This window comes from Crocodylus siamensis, chromosome 1 (genome assembly GCF_052110815.1).
Source record: "Crocodylus siamensis isolate JL-2025a chromosome 1, ASM5211081v1, whole genome shotgun sequence".
NCBI classification, from domain to species: Eukaryota; Metazoa; Chordata; order Crocodylia; family Crocodylidae; genus Crocodylus; species Crocodylus siamensis.
In genome coordinates, this window is record NC_143395.1 from 154,740,172 (window position 1) to 154,747,345 (window position 7,174).

Sequence of the window (7,174 nt, forward strand, 5' to 3'; positions counted from 1 at the left end):
TCTCTGAAGATTCTGTCTTTGCTGAGCCTGCTCCATCACCTCATCGCTCCTGTGTGTGCACTGGACCATGAAGACACTGTCCCAGAGAGTGATTGCTTGAGAGAGTGATTATATTTCAGCCCTCTCATAGTTTCATAGTTAGTAAGGTCGGAAGAGACCTGAGCAGATCATTAAGTCCGACCCCCTGCCACAGGCCAGAAAGAGTACTGGGATCAGACGACCCCGGGGTAGGGGCAATCACTACTTCCCTTGGGAGTTGGTTCCAGATCCTAGCCGCCCTGACAGTGACATAGCACCTCCTGATATCCCGCCTGAATCTGCTCTCTGTCAACTTATGGCTGTTGTTCCTTGTTACTCCCGGTACTGCTTGGGGAAACAGGGACTTTCCCATTGCCTGCTGGTCCCCCTTGGCCAGTTTATAGACGGCCACCAGATCCCCCCTCAGCCTTCTGTTGTGGAGGCTGAACAGGTTCAGGTCCTGTAGCCTCTCCTCGTAGGGCCTGCCCTGCTGCCCCCTGATCATGCAAGTGGCCCTCCTCTGGACCCTCTCCATGCTGTCCACATCCCTCCTGAAGTGCGGCGCCCAGAACTGGAGGCAGTACTCCAGCTGTGGCCTGACCAGTGCCACATAGAGGGGGAGGATCATCTCCTTGGACCTACCTGAGATGCATCTGTGGATGCATGACAAGGTGTGGTTAGCCTTTCTGACTGCATCCCCACATTGGCGGCACATGTTCATCTTTGAGTCAATAATGACTCCAAGATCCTTTTCGGTCTCTGTGCTGGGGAAATGGGAGTTCCTCAGCCTCTCATGTGCATACATTTTACTAATATTTTTTCTCACCTGTTCACATACTGCTTTCTTTACAGAACACTTCCTGCCTCATCCGGTGCTCAGGTTGGACTTGTCCTGAGAAGGAATCAGGGTTGTGTAGCTGTAAGGGCCCTACCTTGTTTGCTGCAGAAGTTGGAAGGGATGCAAAACTGCAGAAAGCAAGAAAGAAGATCTCGTTAAGATAGCTGAATGCTAATGTGAGGCAGATTCTCTTCCTGTCTGCCACAGAGTTCCTGAGTGTTCAGCAAGCCAGCATTTCCATAGGCAACTGTTGTTCCTCATTTTCTTGGATGCCCAGGCTAAGCTTTCATGTTTGCTTCACAGAAATGGTGAGCACTCTCAGCTTTAGTTGAGGTGAATGGGAGCATGCACTGCTGTACAATTCTGTGGACTCTTAAACATGAGGCCTTTGACAGTTTTGGCCTTAAATCTCTATTCCTCGGGTCTCAGCAGTGTACATGTTCAGAATACAGCTCCCATCCCCCTCAGATTGTCCTTACATCTCTGTTCCTTGGGTCTCTCTGTGTAAAATGGAGATAATAAACTGCCTAGTGTGATCAAAATTTTGGGATGGACAATCCACAGGAAATATTCAGACCCTGTAGTAAATGCACCCTAGAATAGCCCTTGAGGGAATGAATACTGTTACATTCAGGCCAGAGTGTGAGCTCTGCAGAGTACACTGCGCGGAGGATGCATGCACAATAATGACAATAGACAGAAACCATCAGTCCTGTGCACAGAGGGCATGTTTGTACCACCTTCCTGCTGGCCTGGGGCCATCAATAAGAATCAAATCCTGTGTATTCACTCTCATGCAGCATGAGCCCAGGCCTGGCAGTGAGGCAGATGAGACATCCAGAGTGTCACATGCTCAAGAGAGTCAATTTTGGGGTTACACAGGCAGCCTCAATACTGGCATTTCTTACATGTTGAGCATTTGATGATGCTGGTGAGGGGGCTGCGAGTGCTCGACCACCTGGGCGACAGCGATCATCGCCTGCTGGAATTCACCATTCAGCGCAAGGTGGCAAAGGCATGCAGTAAGGCAGCGGCCCTAGATTTTAGGAGGGCGGACTTCAATGAGCTAAGGAGGATAGTTGGAGAAGCGCTGAGGTCCCGGGGGGGTGGGGAGCCAGGTGTCCAAGGAGAGTGGTCGCTCCTTAAGGAGACGATCCTCCAAGCCCAAAGGAAGGTAATCCTAACGAGGATCAAAGAGAGCAGGAGAGCACACAAGCCTCTGTGGCTCACCAAAAGAATCCGGGAATGTCTCCTTGCTAAAAAGGAGGCTTATACCCAGTGGAAAGAAGGGATCATCACCAGGGAGGGCTATTCTGCAGTTGCTCGGGGATGTAGGGGGTCAGTTAGGAAGGCCAAGGCAGAGATGGAACTGGGACTAGCTTCCCAGATTAAGGACAATAAGAAGTCTTTTTTTAAATACATAGGGGGAAAAAGAAGGTCCTGGGTAATGTGGGGCCCTTGCAGGATGACATGGGTAACTTGGTTGTCACACCAGACGGCAAAGCTAACATGTTTAACGATTTCTTTGCCTCTGTCTTCCTAAGTAGAGACCAGAACAGCCACCTCCCTGCTGGGCCCCCTCGGGCCCCGGGGGAGGAACACCTGGGCCACGGGTTAGCGAGGATTTAGTTAGGGAGCTTCTGGAGGGGTTGGACGTATTCAAGTCAGCCGGCCTCGATGATCTCCACCCTAGAGTTCTAAAGGAACTGGCCGAGGTCATTGCAATTCGCTGGGCATGGCTTTACGAGCACTCGTGGTGCTCTGGTGAGGTACTGGAGGACTGGAAGAGGGCCAACGTGGTCCCCATCTTCAAAAAAGACAGGAAAGAGGACCCGGGAAACTATAGGCCGGTTAGTCTCACCTTGATCCTAGGCAAGCTGTTCGAGAAAATTATGCTGGCACACATCCAGGAGGGGCCAGCAGGAGACTGCATGCTTAGGGGCAACCAACATGGGTTCATTAGAGGCAGGTCCTGTCAGACCAACCTGGTGGCCTTCTACGACCAGGTCACCAAATCCCTAGATGCAGGGGTAGCAGTGGACATAGTCTTCCTGGACTTCCGGAAGGCTTTTGACACTGTCTCTCACCCTGTTCTCATCAAGAAACTGGGGGGCTGTGGTGTAGACACCCACACAGTCAAATGGGTTGCCAACTGGCTGGAGGGCCGCACTCAGAGGGTGGTAGTGGATGGGTCCTTCTCAACCTGGAAGGACGTGGGAGTGGGGTTCCGCAGGGCTCGGTCCTCAGGCCCAAACTGTTCAACATCTTCATCAGCGATTTGGATGAGGGGGTAAAAAGCACCCTGTTCAAATTTGCTGATGACACTAAGATGTGGGGGGACGTGGGCACACTGGAAGGATGCAACAGGCTACAATCAGACCTAGACAGGTTACAAGGGTGGGTGGATGAGAATAGGATGGGTTTCAACACAGACAAGTGCAAGGTGATGCACCTGGGGAGGAACAACCGGCACCATACCTACAGGTTAGGGAACTCCCCTCTTGTCAGCACGGAGGCGGAAAGGGATCTGGGGGTCATCATTGACTCCAAGATGAACATGGGCCGGCAGTGTGGAGAGGCAGTCAGGAAGGCCAACCGCACCTTGTCATGCATCCACAGATGCATCTCGAGCAGGTCCAAGGAGGTGATCCTCCCCCTCTATGCGGCACTGGTCAGGCCGCAGCTGGAGTATTGCGTCCAATTCTGGGCGCCGCACTTCAAGAGGGATGTGGGCAGCATGGAGAGGGTCCAGAGGAGGCCACTCGTACGACCAGGGGACAACAGGGCAGGCCCTATGAGGACAGGCTGCGGGACCTGAACCTGTTCAGCCTCCAGAAGAGAAGGCTGAGGGGGGATCTTGTGGCCTGTTATAAACTAGTCAGGGGGGATCAGCGGGCATTGGGGAAGTCACTGTTTCCCCGAGCACCGCTAGGAGTGACCAGGAATAACGGTCACAAGCTGGCAGAGGGTAGGTTTAGGTTAGATATCAGGAGGCGCTACTTCACAGTCAGGGCGGCTAGGGTCTGGAACCAGCTTCCAAGAGAAGTAGTGCAGGCTCCTACCCTGGGGGTGTTTAAGAGGAGGTTAGAGGAACATCTTGCTGGGGTCATTTGACCCCAGTACTCTTTCCTGCCATGGCAGGGGGTCGGACTAGATGATCTGCTCAGGTCCCTTCCGACCCTACAAACTATGAAACTATGAAACTATGCAGCCTTAATGCTCTTTAAAGATTTTCTGGATATAATGACTTCATGACACACTGATATGTTCAGAGCCATGACAGACCAGGACCTGACAGCTCAAGAGAAAGCTCCTGTTGCTTTCTTCCAAAGAAGTATCCTCCTTCCTAGACTCATCAGATGTCTAGGACTCCCCAAATCTGTGGCAGACATCCTACATGCAAGCCCAGGGGCCAGGGACCCAGGGTTTGGATGTCCCCTAATCTCACTTACTCCTAGTTAAAAGGCCAAGGAGAAAGCCAGGGGGAAAGCAAGAAAGCAATCCCCCATTGCCATAAAATTGTGCAATTGAGTTTCCTGTATTTGGGAAAACTTTCAGGGGATAGCATGGCTGGAGTGCAAAGGACAGGCCTCACCCTGGGAAAACCACTGTGGCAATCATGGTATTTCCCCTGCCACCTTCTAGATTGTGAAGACTCCTACTAATATATATATAGTGTATGTGTGTGTGTGTATTTGTGTTCTAGATCAAATTAGCCACTAAATCGGTTCCAAATCATATCGACTGAGCAGAACTCAATCATTCCAAAAACCATATTGATTGAGCAGGCAGTAGGGCGGTGCAAAGCTTTGGGTGGTGATTCAATTCAGAGGAGATTCGGCTCAATTCGGTGGCCGAATCTCTGAATCCAAATCAAATCGGGGACCAATTAAAAGGTCTGAATCAATTCATAGTTCTCTGAATCTTTAGAGAGCTTTGATGATTTGGGCAGTCCCTGGTGGCTGCAGCAGGGAGCTGCAGCTGACTCCGAGCAGGTAAGTACTAGGGGCAGGGGTTGAGGGAGGAGATCATGGGGGGACCCCTGCCAGCCCCGCCAACTCCCCACTCCTCCAGCCCTCCCAGCGATGCCCCGCCCATCCCAGCTCCTAGATCCTTAAAGAAAAGCCCCGGTGCTCACCGGGTGCTGCTTCCTGCTGCCTCCCACTGCCCCATGCTGCATGGTGGGGGGGGTTTGCACGAGCCCCCCGAACCTCCCTCACTTCCCCAGCCCCCCCATGGGTGCCCTGCCCAGGCCAGCTCTGGCCCTTTAAGGAAAAAAAAAAAGGGAAAAGCCCCAGGGCTCACCATTCCTGCAGTGGCCTCAGCTCTTTGGGGGGTCCCACGTGGCATGGGGCAGCAAGGATCACCCCTGCCAGCAGGAACGACAACTGTGAGGCTTTTCTTGTTTTTTTTTCTTTTTAAAGGGCTGGAGCTGGCCTGGGTGGGGCACCTGTGGGTGGGCTAGGGGAGCGAAGGGGGGGGGTCAGCGTGCTCCTGCAGAGCCCCCTACACAGCGTGAGGCAGTAGCAGGCACAGCCAATGGAGTTACATTTTGGCTTCAGCAGTAGGGGCTCATGCTGGGGTCTCTGGTCTGATTACACTTGCCAGTCACTGTGAGTGACAAAAAAACCTAAGATTTTAGTAACATGACCTACTCCCACTCATGTCAGAGGTGAAATGCCAGTGCCCCTAGCTCAGGCATCTGGATTTCAGCCCTGAGTGCTCCTGGCTTTAATTTACCTCCCATCCTTGCAATAGGGCTTCCCAGGCAATGCACTCACAAGGAAGGGTTACATTTGCATGTGGATGCTGTGAGTTTGACATGTGGCTGCTGCCCTTGCTTGTGGGGAGCTCTGTGCATAGTCAAGAGTCTGCATCTAGAAAATCCATCACGAGGATTTTCCTTTGCAGTTCTCCCCTGTGCTGGCCTGAGATTTGCTATGTGCCCTCTGCACTGTGCATGCCTGGCTCGACCTGCAAGGGTGTGGGAGTATGTGCCTGTGTTTTTGCACAGCCTTTGCCATGGTAATCTGTCCCTGGGGTGCAGTGCCCTTAGGGCCTGGGCACTGTGCTTGCCCAGCAATACCCCTTTGCCCAACCTGTTGGCATCCCACTGTGCCCTGAACCTTGGGCTGTTAGTTGCTTCTGCTGCACATCTCCCCCCATGGGGTTTGCAAACAAAGATGCAGTTACACCTCTGAGAGCAAATGAAAATCATCCCTTGCGTGGCCAGGGCAGCTGCTCCCCTCTGCATGCCAATGGGGCGGTTTGAATGGAGCAGCCGAGCTCAAAATCAATAGCAAATAGGAGTATCAAATTCCTCTCTTTCCGCTCGAGAGGTGATTGCTTCGCGCTTATAGGGCAGCTGTTAATTTTTCTATTTTCCTGTTGATTTATGAAATTGGGGCCTTGGCAACGCTGCTTGCAGCAACAGAGATCTGTGCTCCCTGCTGCAGCTGCTGTGCTAAGGGGCTCTGAGTTGGAAAGCAAAACCAACCTACGGTGTCAGAGCAGGACCAGAAGCTGGGCTAGTAGCTGGAGTGTCCAGCAGTGGCTCTGCTTGTTATGGGGCAACACACAGCGCTATGGAGGTATGATGGCACCTGGCTACAAGGGTTCTGGGAACTATCCCTCCATGTCTAAAGGGTCTAACAGACAGGGGAGATAGAACTAGAGTGATGGGGATGAAATTCAGCCAAGGAAAATAACTTTCTGACACTTGGAACTATTAGACTGCGGGATCATTCTCCCTGCTTCCCTTAGCCAGGAAATGGGTGTGAAGCACATCTCCTGGGATGCTTAGAACTTCACTGGCCAAAGATCTGGGAGTGGACTATAGGGAACAACCTAGCCCTGGCCTCCAGGCATGGACCAAGTGGGGTCAGACATACGTTTGACACCCCTGCTCTAAAAGGTTAAGCACTGACTTAGACAAAACCCCCAATCTGAAATGTTTTTTGAGGGAAATAAAAGGTTCCAAGTTGTCAAAGCAAGAAACAAAATGTTTGTGTTTTTTAGCTTGAAACCACTGATCGTGTCTGCAATTTTAATGTATAAAGAAAAGATTTTTTTTTCAAAGAGCGAAAACAAAAGGAAAAAATTGCCCAAACCAATCCGAATGCTTCTCTGGATTGTTGGTTTGGGAACATTTTCATGATTTTGACTTTTTGCATTGACTTGGGACAGGAACCAATATTCCACATCAAAAATTCTTGAGGGTTAAGGAAGGGATGCCCTGCTCAGTTCTGTTCTTGCCTCTGACTAGTCCAAGGAGCTCTATGGTTTTGTGACTCTGATATACCTCTCATGTAGACACAT

The 7,174-nt window shown here is 51.5% G+C and overlaps 1 non-coding gene across 1 annotated transcript; it reads right to left on the reverse strand.

The window, feature by feature from the left end:
- Positions 1 to 4,336: 4,336 nt before the first annotated feature.
- Positions 4,337 to 4,499, reverse strand: LOC149873526 (U1 spliceosomal RNA). Its single transcript, XR_016440073.1, has one exon. It is a non-coding gene; the product is annotated as a U1 spliceosomal RNA (small nuclear RNA).
- Between the last annotated feature and the right edge of the window lie 2,675 nt (positions 4,500 to 7,174).